General features: G+C 42.5%; 1 protein-coding gene across 26 annotated transcripts in view; it reads right to left on the reverse strand.

Moving 5' to 3' along the window:
- DTNA (dystrobrevin alpha) overlaps window positions 1-13,402 on the reverse strand; it is a 192,650-nt gene that overhangs the window by 110,316 nt on the left and 68,932 nt on the right. Inside the window, exon 1 of one of the 26 annotated variants that reach the window (XM_053396238.1) lies at window positions 2,969-3,151. The exons of the other annotated variants lie outside the window; for them this stretch is intronic. The gene's annotated coding sequence lies outside the window, so the exon portion shown is untranslated. Of the gene's footprint in view, window positions 1-2,968; window positions 3,152-13,402 lie in introns of those variants that run through there. 26 annotated transcript variants of the gene reach the window in all.

The following is a 13,402-nucleotide window of genomic DNA, read 5'->3' on the forward strand; positions in this document are numbered from 1 at the left end:
GACCACCAGCATTACGCTTTCCATTTTTAAGTTCGGAATAGAGTAGTTGCTTTGGAAGACGATCATCAGGCATCCGCACAACATGACCAGTCCAATGAAGTGGATGTTGAAGAATCATTGCTTCAACACTGGTGATCTTTGCTTCTTCCAGTACACTGATATTAGTTCACCTATCTTCCCAAGTCATGGTAAAATTTTTTGGAGACACCGTTGATGGAATTTTTCGAGGAGTTGGACATGGCACACACACACACACACACACACACACACACACACACAGTGCTCCCACCACATGTTGAAGTTTTTCATTGAAATGGAAAAAAAAATTCATTGAATTTTCATTTCATTTCATTTCATTATTTCATTGAAAATGATGGTATTTTCTGTAAAGAAGTGCTTCCTCAAAGCATTTCAAAACATTTTCACCTTACAGTCACATTTCCCTGTATAAATTGGGCACACTTACTCAAACTCGCATGCAATTTAATACAAAGAGGTCCATTCCAATTCTCAATCACTGGCAAAAATGCAACTCTGAATATAGAAGTAATAATAATTATACAAGTCTTACTTCTGTGATAGTTAAAGTACAACTATCTGAAAATAGAAGCCTACAAAATTGATCGGTTTGTTTTGTTTTTTTAAACAGTTCCCTTGAAAGGCACTCCAAAGTTTAATTACCCATATTTCTAGGAGGGCTGTCTCTGGCACTGAGCTTCCCATTTATAAGGCAAATTCAATATTATATTCATCCAATTTTAGCTTCCAAGTAAATGCATCATGCAATGCCTCTATATTTCTGCAAGATGGATGAACTCACAATTACCAGATATATTCACAATGTGTGATTATTGTGGTAAACAATAATGTTAATAATTATTATGATGATTATTATTTTGTATCACACAAACATGATCCTAGAAATCTTTATACCCTTCAAAGCACTTTCAATCAATGGGTTTCTTTTCATTTCATTTTTGCCTTTTCCACCCCAAGGAACTTAAGGGCAAAATAATAAAGCCATACGGTTGTGAAACAGACAATTAAAACAGCTTAATTATAACTAGAAAGGGACACAAAAAGAGCTTGGGACACTAATGAAGCATTTCTGTAAGATATGACAGAATCCTGGCACCCCTACTCTTTTTGCTTTTCTTTCCTCTGCAGTGGTCATTAGGAAATCTGTTCCGTTTCTGAAACTATGCAGATCAGAAAGCATCACAGCGCCAAACAACCATGACTAACCAGAGTATGACAGATCATTCAACTGTGGTGAAAAGATGCTTAATGAAACAGATCAAGGACCTTGCCTCTAAAGATGAAGGCTCCACAGGAAGGTAGGAATGCCCTAAATATGCATCAGATAAAGGAATATTTTACATAAGAGTTAGTGGCAAAGAGGCAACACATTCAAATGCATTTAAGTCTACAGCAGTGCCAGGAATAATATCTTGCAGGCACTACACCTTCTTATAAATCTGATTATATAGCTTCAATCATGGCATTTTTCTACATCAGCTATATTTGGTCGATAATAATTGGTTTAAAATACTTCTACATTTTGCAAAGTCCACAGACTGGTGAAATTCAACGTGCTGGTTTGGATCTACGAGGCCTGAACAGGTCAGGCTACCATAGCTTGTCCCCTGTAGTTTAATAAGACAAACTATGTAAAAACGAGTTCTGAAAATCAGGTGGAATCTTGCAGAAGTTTAGCATTCATTTCTGCTTTAATGGCTTTCAGAAAAGGTCTCTTTGAGCCCCATTAAATCGTGGGACGTTTGTGCCATATTTTCCCTGTTGGTTCTATGGATCATGTGATGAAACCTGGGGTGGTATGCCGGCATACAGTTCTTTCCCCACTGTTTTCATGGGTAAATCACGTGGGAACAGAAGCGTGCATGTTCATAAAGGGTAGTGACATGCTCAACTGGGCCAGCTGTTGTATCACATCACGCCCACTGGCATGGATGAAATTCAGTGCAACATGGCAGTATATCAGTAAAAAAGACAGAGTTCCAGAACACAGCATGTTACACAGTGTAAAAGGAACATTAGAAACCAGGCCAGAAGTGCTAGCATTATCACCAGAAAAACTAACACAATAAACCTCATGCCGGAAGGCACCCTGCGAAAAGCTTCCTGAGTTGACATGCCATCCTAGAGAGACATCCCCAGTGGCTGCATTAAAAAAAGGTAGAAGGTAAAGGACCCCTGGGCATCTAAGTCCAGTTAAAGGAGACTATGGGGTGCAGCGCTCATCTTGCTTTAAGCAAAGGGAGACAGCTTTCTGGGTCATGTGGCCAGCAAGGTTAAACTGCTTGGGGCACAATGGAACACCATGACAGAAGCCAGAGTGCATGGAAACACCATATACCTTCCCACTGCAGTGGTACCTATTTATCTACTTGCACTGGTGTGCTTTCGAACTACTAGAGAAGGGGAATAATTCTCAGCATCACACTTGTCTGTCAACCTCTAAAACAGAGTAGTACCGGTAACTGAGGCTCAATATGTTGTACGGACAACTCTTCACTCTGCTTTTATGAGTGTGTGTGCTTCTTATCAGTATTACTGGATGTATCAGTGGCAGGTTTCCCATTATTAAAGATTATGGCCAGTGCAAAATTAATAATACATACTTTTGATGAATGTAGCCACAACTGGCAATGTAAACCAGCCCTGTGGTGAAGGGCAGGGCCAACCAACCACTGGGCTGTATAAATCAACCCACACAACTGAGCCACAGCATGCCACAGATTGCAGTAGGGAGAACCTTAACAGCAAATTATTCCAGTACCATATACTCAAGAGGAAATCAAGAACAAGCAATAGCCATTGGATCAGTACTCACCAAACTTAGGAAAAAATCCTTCCTAATCACAAATATGAAGAGTGATATTGAGCTCTGGATATTTAGATTGGCGCATATAAAAATTAAACATACCTACATCAAATATGTACTTACCACTGTAATGATACCAAAGGTGCATATGCCATATTTGTATGAACCTCTTTCCTGGTTCAGAAAAGGAGAAGCATTGTCTTGAAGCTGAGTGGGGAGGAAGAGGGTAATGGGCTGTGTTTGGGAACCTGCAAGCCTTCACAAGAGACCTAATTGACCATCCTCTCCCCCCACACTCCAGGAAATGCACAAGGGGGACAAGACAGATTCTTGCAGATTCAGAGGATTAGCTAGGCCTTTGTGACATCATCAGCCCTCTCCATTCAAGCTTTTTTTCACGCCTAGCAACCACAGAGCATCAGTAATAGTCATGGTGATTGGTGTAATGGCTGCTTTGTGTTTTATCCAGGGTTGAACTCAATATACTGTACGTGTGTTTCATATGATGGTGGTAGGATATTTCCCCACCACCACCTTGTTCCCTGCCATTGTTTTCTACTTCTGCTACTGTCTTGAAGCCACTGGCTAATGAAATGTCTGGCTTTTTACTGAAAAGAATTTCTGGAAGTTTCCATGAAGAAAGTATCTCTTTTACTGCAACCTCAGTTTTGTCCTCCGGTTATTTTTAAATTTCTTGTCATCTTCATTTCTGAGCTTTCCAGTTAATTTAGCCATTTCAGCGTAGTCCATTAACTTGGTTTGCCAATAATCTTTAATCAAGACTGCTTTCTCTTTCCACCTTTGAGCTAACAGTATCCAGGCACCCGTTGTTGCATACATAAACAATTTTTTCTGGTGTGCTAGAACTTTAAAGCTACAACCTTTTAAAACTATAAATGGCTTGGAATTCAAATACATACATGGTTACAATCTTGCTAATCCAAAGCAGTCTGTTTCTATAACTCAGTTGCACTGTGTGTAACTTTTAGCTACTTGATTTTACATTCGGGCAGACCAATCCAAACTACGGGACATCAGTATAATTTATATCAGGAGGAATTATTCTAGTGTAACTTGCCCCTATTCCATATTCTGTTTAAGAGTCATGCAACTGCTGACTGAGCTGGCTGGAGCCTGGCAGAGGGAAAACAAGCCTTTAAAATGGGGTTTGATTTACAGCATCCTTTGTGCCAGTCTAAATTCTGATGGGTTGCTGGGTCATGTGACCAGATAGAACAGAGTTTGGAATAGAGGTGAATCTCCCACTGCCCCATCCTACCCCTGCTACACCCTTTTTTCAGGATTTATCCCAGGCTTGGCTGAGCTGGCTTCAACTGAGCTAGGATGGAGAAATTAGACCAGCGTTTCTCTGACTGAATCAGGATATGGGGCACTCTACCCTCTGTAGCACTCACTGAGCCAGGCTCAGCCAGAGACCCGCCTATTCCAAACCCCACTCATCCTGGTGGAACTTGGGTTTGGGTTGCTCCCAAATCATTTCAGATTGGCATGAAGATGTACATGCAATGAGAATCACTCTGTCAGTGTCAAATGACAGCATAATTTAGATAAACACCATCTTATGGCACATAGGTTGTAGACTTTACACCGTATAGAACATGACAGAAGGAAACCAGAAGTTGAATACACGTTCCTTCTCATTCCATCTCCTAATACTACCAACAGCTTTTCTCTAAACCAGTATATAAATAAAGGAGATTAGAGAATGGCAGCCAATATTATAGCTTTGCTTGGATTTTATTGTCAAAACGCAAGTGATCAAAAATAAAGAAGAGCGTCATTTATCAGAACCAGCTCCTGTTCCTCTTTCTCCAACCCACTCATTCACTAAAAGAGCTTTCAAACATCTTGCTCCTAGACACAAAGGGGCAAAGGCAGTTATGAAGATACACTGCTAATAGACATCAGGAAGAAATCTATGGCTTTCACAGATCCTCACACAGAGCTGATAAGGTGCACTCTAGTAATTGAGCAATAAATCAGGTGTGTCACTAGGGAGAACTTCCCTCCTTTCTTTATGCACCCTAAATACAAATGCAAAAACACCAAGCCATGTTGCTGATGGTGCATAACCTTCAACCCTTGGGGGGGGGGGGAAATAAAAGTACCACCCAGCTGCTGCAAGTTTAGTATGAAAGATTGATGAAAACTAGTTCTAGCTAAATGACAGCAAAAAAACAGGTCACTTGCTTTCAAAACGGCAGCAGTGTTCAATGACAGATTCGCCATTTACGCCATCTGAAATAGTACAACTCGTAGCTAGAATGAAGGATTTTACAAAGGTTCATCCTGGAATGATACTAGAACTCTTCTATATTTATAACAGGATGAAGAGAAAGTTCACATTTTGTCCCTCGATTTATTCCTCAGAACATGCTTTTGTGCTTTGGAGAGAACAAAAGTGCAAAGGACCATTAGTCATCTGTTTATTCCTTTATGAACATTGTTAACACCCTTGTGCTACCACATCTACAAACTACTTCACCATGTTCATGGGAATAAGTCCTTCCAGGGCATGCATGCTCAGAGGAGTTTTGCTTTACCACTCCGACCCTGGCTCTAACAAACATAAAAGCAATTTCAAATGCAATACAGACTGGGAACAGAATATCTACTAAAAAAGGTTGTTGAGAAAGGAAGATATTTGATAGGTGCTGAAAAAACAGTAGAGACAGCATTTGTCTAATATAGAGGTCAGCACCTTTTTCAGCAGGGGGCCGGTCCACTGTCCCTCAGACCTTGTGGGGGGCAGGAATATATTTTTTTGGGGGGAGGATGAACGAATTCCTATGCCCCACAAATAACCCAGAGATGCATTTTAAATAAAAGCACACATTCTACTTATGTAAAAACACCAGACAATCCCCACAAATAACCCAGAGATGCATTCTAAATAAAAGGACACGTTCTACTCATGTAAAAACATACTGATTCCCGAACTGATTCCTGTCTGTGGGCCGGATTTAGAAGGCGATTGGGCCGGATCTGGCCCCTGAGCCTTAGTTTGCCTGCCCATGGTCTAATACATAATGAAAGGGTAGATGCCACCATACTAAGGGCCCAATTCCTACATTGTACAAGGTGGACCACCTGATGAGATGCTAACTGTAGGAGCCCCTTTCCTGCAGAGCGCAATGATCGGAGAAAGTGTGTATGTCTCAATTATAGATAACTTTCAACCAAAGGTCAAAGATCTCCCTAGGTTCTTAGCAGTATCATTGCCACAGCCCAATAAACTCATGAAGCTGTATTATAGCATCAGATCAGAAAATCTATCTAGTCAAGTACTATTCATCTCTGGCTGGCAATGTCTCAGGCAAGGATAATTTACCAGCCCTGGTACCTGCATGCAAAACATAAGCTCTGTCTCATAGGTAAACCATTTTCATTACATATCGAATGCATGGCTTTTTCTTCCAAATGAGCCAGTGTTAAGATTTGTGAACCCCTCATCACTGCAGCGATGATTGAGAGAAAAGGCCATTGACTTGAATTAATTACCAGCATCTCAAAATACTGCTTTGTATCTCTCTACAGAGCATATTATGTTTAGGGGACTGCTGCACAGAGATTATAACATCACAAAATGCTAACTTATTATATATGTGTGTGTGCATTTGTGTATGGCATCTGCATACTACACTTTTGGAGCAGTTCACAAAACAGTATAAAACTACACTCAAATACAGAGCATACATTAAAAGCGGTGTTCAAAAACGTATGAACATTAGCATAAAAATAAGCCAAAATCCACCTATAAAACAGAACATAACAACATCAAATCAAAATAAGACACCCTCAATCCAGTTCAGGGAAAGTAATTTGTGCCAGTATCTAAAAGTGTATCAATTTAAAAGCCTAGGAAAATAACTAAGTCCTCACCTAGTACAAAAATATTACAATGCAGGCATCAAGCAAGCCTCTCTGGGGATGTTGTTTCATAATTGGGGTGCTTCACTGAAAAGGCCCTCTCCCGCCAAGCTCCCAAGGCTTGCGGATAGCAGCCTACAGCCCGAAGCCCGGGGAGCGCAGCGCTGTGCACCCCGGGCTTCGGGCAGCTATCCGCAAGCCTTGGGAGCCCGTCGGGAGTCAGAAGGCTTGCGGATAGCAGCAAGCTCTGGGAGCGAAGGCGAAGTAGCGCGCAACCTCGCCCCCATTCCCAGACCCATTCTGGGGACTGGGGTCAGGGGAAGCTTGGGCTTCCCCAGCCAAGCAAGCTCCGGGAGCGAAGGCGAGATTGGATCCCGCTGGCTGTCTTGGCTTCTTTGCTCTTTGGTGCTGGGGGGGGAAATTTTTTTTCTTTATTTCCCCCCCCCCAAAAAAAACTAGGTGCACCCTATGGTCCAGTGCGCCCTATAGAGCGAAAAATACGGTACATATGTACAAACAGGGCTGGTTTACATTGCCAGTTGTGGCTACATTCATCAAAAATACATATTATTAATTTTGCACTGGCCATAATCTTTAACTATGAGAAACCTGCCACTGATACATCCAGTAATACCGATAAGAAGCACACACACTCATAAATGCAGAGAGAAGAGTTATGTATACAACATATTGAGCCTCAGTTACTACTCTATATTAGAGGATGATAGACAAGTATGGTGCTGAGAATTATTCCCCTTCTCTTTGTCTAATGAGGGCTGAAAATATTTGGTATGAATTCTTGCATAAACTGCACACAGACACGAACCATAAATTATTCATGACCTATAATACGATTATTTACTGTCCTTGTGTATAAAAGCCATCCGTATTACAGCAGTGCCGCTCTCCTCACCATAAATTCCAAAATAGAAGAGACAGTTCCTTGGATATTATTTTAACTGCCTAACAAGCACAGAGGGATCTGCAATTTCCTTGTCTGGACTGCTCTAAAGTGGCCAAATCCAGGATTGGCAAATTGATAGCAGAGCCTGCAGCATCCAGCGTTGCTATTCACCCCACAGTGATGAGTGAGAGATGAGCAACTGGATCTGGGAGGCACAGCTGGAATAGGAACATCTGTCCTTATTTCATAATAGACTGATGCACTGCCCCATTTTACCTGAAGTAGGCAAGTGTAGCTTAGAATCAGGTAAGGAAAGGAAATACAAAAGCTTGCAACACAACACTTTGGTAGTATCCAAGGTAAGTCCAAGTGGCAGTTTCGACCAAAGCTGATCTTAGACCTGAGTTCAAATCCTTCCTTAGCAGTGTCCATGTTCTACAGTCTGGTATATTAAGTATACCAGATTATTCAGTTGCATCTTGTGGAGAGAAGGAGTCCTTACTTTTGTAGAAGGGGAGTGGATCCAGCAAAGCTTCCGTGAATGGAACTTGCAGTGGAAGGAGGAGGCCATTTTTGCCATTTCCCTCTTCACTACCTTCCACACTGTTCCAGAGGGTCCCTCAACCCTCTGGAGCAGACTGAGGAGGCAAAGGGGGGATACAGAGAGGAGGGACGGGACACAGCAGTGCCCCATGGATGCAAGCAGACGCGTCTTTCCCATTGGGGTTACTGGCGCGTTCCACCAGGGCGGCGGCCTCTCGGGGGTGCCCCAGCGAGTGGGGGAGCTGCGTGGCTTTGCTGGCGGCCTCCCCTTTCCCTGCATGCCAGCCAGCTGCGCCTTGCCAACCATATGGCTGGCTGGCATGCAGCTTCCTTCCCAAGCCTTGGCGGGAGGAGAGCGATCCCTGCAGAGACTTAGGGTAGAATCTGCGCCCGCCAACTATATGGCTGGCAGGCATGCAGCTCTCTCTCTCTCTCTCTCTCTCTCTCTCTCTCTCTCTCTCTCTCTCCTGCTCGCTGGAATCGTGCCCTGTGTTTAATGTTACGGGCAACTCTATCCAGGGGGAGAGAAGCCTCCTCCCTTCACTTTTCTTCTTCTTCTTCTTGGGGGGTAGGCTCCTTCTCCAGCCCCTCCAGCCCACCAACAAGGTCCCTAGGGGTTGTAAAGCAAGCCAGACCATTTAGCACCTACCCCATTCATTCCAGCAGCTGGCCATCACCCTCTCACTCCAAGCCCTGTGAAAAATATCATCACCATCACCATTACTATTATTATTATTATTATTATTACTACTAGTAGTAGTAGTAGTACTACTGCCCTCCACCCATAGATATCAGGGCAGCTCACAGCCTGAAACTACGGTACTAAGCACATGTTAAAAACTAGAACAAAGGCAAACTTTCTACTTAAACACAAATTGGCCGGGAACTTCATTGTCTGTGTCTTTATTAATTTATTTAAAGAACAACAAACTGGTGGTTGCTTTTTGATATGTGGTGATTTGAATCATGAGGATGGATTAGAAGAACTGCTGAGTCTTGAATGAGTCTTGCTTTGGAATTGAGGACTTCATTAGATTTTCTTCTGCCTTTTCCTTTTGTTTTCATTTGTTCCAAGGGCTTGTTAGAGATAATGTGTAAGCATGGAGTCAATTCCCTAAAAAAAAGGTCAGCAACTCTGGGGAACCTTTCCTTAAAAAAGGTCAGTAACTTTGGGGTCCCCCCTTAAAAAAGGAAATGGGGGGGGGAGGGATCTTTGCACCACAGCGCCAGATATGCTTAAGACAGCCCTGGATGCAAGACTGTTCCATTCCATGAGCAGAACTCCACTCAGGTAACTCAAGATCCAACCCACTTGTTTATTTTTAAAAGCCACTTAAGAACATTAAATATTCACAATGAACTCAAATAGGAGGTAAAATCTCAGTTACATAAACAGTCAATCATGGACATTATGCTCACATTTTTATTCTTGTACCCTCAGGGTACCTTCCAACTCTACAATTCTATGATTTGCAGCCGTGAACGTAAAAGAGATAAAGTTTTCTGTTACAGTTCTCTTAGTGCTAGTTAGCTGTTTTCTTTTAGAGATTCGACCAAGCTTTTAGTCTAAGGCTTTCAAGCTGTAGGGATTTTTTTTTAGTTTACACTCTCAAATCTTTATTGGAATATATAACAAAACAGCTTTTCAATAACCGCTTCCTGCAAATGAAGCGGCAACTCATTATTTCCTAGTCACAACCTTCTACTTCTAAGGTGGGAATGAGAGTGGTTTATCTTGTGGTGTTGTGAGGGTTAGGAAGATAAGGAGAGTTCCAGGTACCCAAGCTTGAGGGTAGGAGTTGTCATAAAACAGCAGAGAAGTATAAACACAAGTTTTATTCTGGATACCTTCCTTGCTTTAAATGCATTATTCCTGTACTGTGTTCTAGGGAAAAGAAACAATAGAAATGTAAATGGGATGGGGGAGATTGTAATGTGCTTTGGAAATTCAAGTGCTATGTTAATTGTCCTCAATAACCACCATCACCAAAATGAGACTCTCAAATTAAGGAACACTCTTAATTGCTGATTGGTTCCATGGAATGATAGTGAACTGAGGGAATTGTGAAATGAATGATCACCTTTGAGAAAGATAGAGCTGTAATGAGCTGAAATGAAGGACAGCTCCTTAAACTATATAAGGAGCATCTAACAATCCTACAAATAAGTTAAGCTGGTCACATTGGAGTAGTTCTGATTGATTGTATTATAGCATTTGGAAGACTGGAAACGGCAGACTATCATAGATATTATAATGGACTTGGGGGTGGGGAAACCATTTGTTTTAGAAAATGATTTCTGCATCCACTTCCCCCCTCCCTGCTCATATTTGATTATGCAAAGAGGCAGAAGTGTTGATTTTACAAATGATACATAGAGACAGTTCCTTGCTCTTGGGCCTTGCCTGTTCTTCACATTGTTTGCATAGATATGTGCACTGACACTTCATTACACATGACCTTTTATGTACAACATTGTGACTCAATACATGTAACAGGAAAGCAGGACTGAGAGCTACCACCTTGATTTTCAATGTTGACCTCAGCGAGCTTTTATTTGATTCTTATTAATTGCCTTCAGATGTCACAATAACCATGGTTCATCATGACGGGAACAAGCATGTGCAGGCCTCAGGCTCACATACTCCCTGCTACTGTGCAGCCATGAGGAAAAGTTTGGAAACTTTTGCCTCTGTTTTCATTAATTATCTGAATACAACAAAGTGTGGTTAATTTTATTCATGGGTTAGCTTGGTTTATTCATTTTTTTAAAATGTCAGCTTCAAACCATAGAGTATAGAGCTGGTTTGTTTCAACAAACCACAGTTAAGAGCATGGGTCGGCAAACTAAGGTCCGTGGGCTGATCAGGCCCAATTGCCTTCTAAATCCGGCCTGTGGACGGTCTGGGAATCACTGCGCATGCGTTATTTCCCTCTCCCTCACACGGTGGCGGCGCCGGCCCCTCCTCCTTGCTTCTCCCTGCCCTGCCTAGAGGAGGAAGGGGGCTGGGCTTTGTTGGTGCCAGCCCCTCTCTGGAGAACTTTTGTGTGCCACTCATTGTCCCGCCACTGCTGCCTCCAGCCCCTGCCGCTCACAAGACACAGGAGCCATGGTTGGCTGTGTGCCCCTCTCAAGCGGCCGCCATTTAAAGCAGCCCCTCTCCGGAGCCCTTTCACGCGCCGCTGCCGCCAGCCCCTGCCACTTGCAAGACACAGGAGGGACAGTGGACTGGCACCCTGCTGAAAGAGTTTGAGGACCTCTGGTTAAGAGGAACCACTGTTTAGGGTTCAGACATAACACTGAACTGCAGTTAATAAAAAAGTGAAAATGTTCAATCTGCTCCTTTCCTTCATACCAGAGGTAGGAGGGAAACAAACAAACCCAAGGCTTGCAAACTGGTACAATTAGCCATGGTCACAATAAACCATCGTGCATTGTGACATCTCAATGCTGCTGAGAAAAACCCTACACAAATTTGAAGAAGGGTGACTGTCTTCTGCAACTGTTTCTCTGCTCTGCCCTTTCCTAGATGCTGCACCCTAAAATAACCTGGTAGACTGAAGCACAATTGCTCTTACAAGCACAATGCTTCATTATGTACGTTGTTTTGAAAACAGTTTCCAGAGCTTCAAATATGTCAGCTAAAGCAAGAGAAAAGGCTGTTGATGCTGTTATAAGGTCAGCTTTTCAGCGACTGTGGGCAGCATTTGGTGGCATACTGCCAAACAATCACCATAGCAAACATGGCTGCTCACAGGCAATGATTTAGCTGCTTTGACAATACTAAGTCTCCAGTGAAGTCTAAAGATAAGAATTACTCACCCTGCACAGAAACAATTATTTAAAGAAGGGCACAAAGCATGGTTTAAGCTACAAAACATTACGTATTTTATCCCATATCTTTAGGGGAGAGGTCCCACACTTGTGTAGTCAAAACCACAGTACCCCCACACAAGACAGAAATATTGTCAGACAGTGGAACCCTGAGGTTTGCAGAAGTATAAAAACATCTTGTGGGGGAGGAATATGCAAAGAGTGCATAAAGAATACAGACATTTTAAATGCAGGCTTCTTGTGCATTCTTTCAAAAATATCCACAGAAAACGTGATGTTGTACACCAGCAAACTGAAAAAGGATAGAATTAGGCTCCTCACTTCTTTCCTATCACACACACAGGACACATAACCCACTTCTCCTCAACTGCTGTGTGCAGAAAAGCTGAGAAGAGGGTTAAGGCCTGCCTCCCAATTCCTCTGTTTATCAGGGAGACAACAACTTCCATTAGAGTGTGAGCTGGGCAGAGATCTCCACACACCCCATACTTTTCTATTTTAACTTGTTTTCTGTTTGCCACTGTAGTCAAAAGTGAGAGGCTGGTGGGGACGGACTTACTTGGTAAGCCTGATATGTCTCCTGGGCCAGTGGGGGCGTTGGTGAGCCAACCCTGTGAGAAAGCCACTCTTATTAGTGACATACCTCTGTAAACAAATGCAAAGTGCTCCAATACTGGGCAGCAATTATAGGTAAAGTAATAGGGAGTTCAAGGATGAAGGAGAGCTGTAACTCACTCAGCTTTCTATGAAGTTGGCCAGGCATAGGCAAACTCAGCCCTCCAGATGTTTTGGGACTTCAATTCCCATCATCCCTGACCACTGGTCCTGTTAGCTAGGGATGATGGGAGTTGTAGTTCCAAAACATCTCAAGGGCCGAATTTGCCTATGCCTGGAGTTGGCTATAGAGAAGTTCTTCCACCTATACCTCTTTAACTGAAATGTTTTAGCAAAGCAATTACTCCCTGGATTGCATAACATGAGATTCAACTGGATTGAAACCTGCTGTACTGTTTTAGTTTCCAACATAAGGAATTATATCTACTGGATTGTTGCCCTCTGGAAGACTAAAAAATATCCTGTCGTTTCCCCCCTGTTTTCAACTTGTACAACAAACTCAGAAACAAGAGTGAGAAACAAATATTTCCTGCGCACACATCCAGAGAATTCACAGCAAGTCTGTAAGTACTTGGGTATAATTTGTATCCTCTTGTTCTGAGCTTAACTGCAATTTAGATGATGAATACCACTCCTACTGTTACCCATACTTAAATGGCAAAATCTCTCAAAAGAGCAGCAAGGTCAGGTCATAGGCAACAGAACTTGCAACAAAAAGGTGTGTCTAATGCTTGTCAGTGAAACATATTTAGACTCTGCTGAAACAAGGT

The sequence above is a fragment of the Podarcis raffonei genome, chromosome 7 (assembly GCF_027172205.1).
Source record: "Podarcis raffonei isolate rPodRaf1 chromosome 7, rPodRaf1.pri, whole genome shotgun sequence".
Taxonomy (NCBI): domain Eukaryota; kingdom Metazoa; phylum Chordata; class Lepidosauria; order Squamata; family Lacertidae; genus Podarcis; species Podarcis raffonei.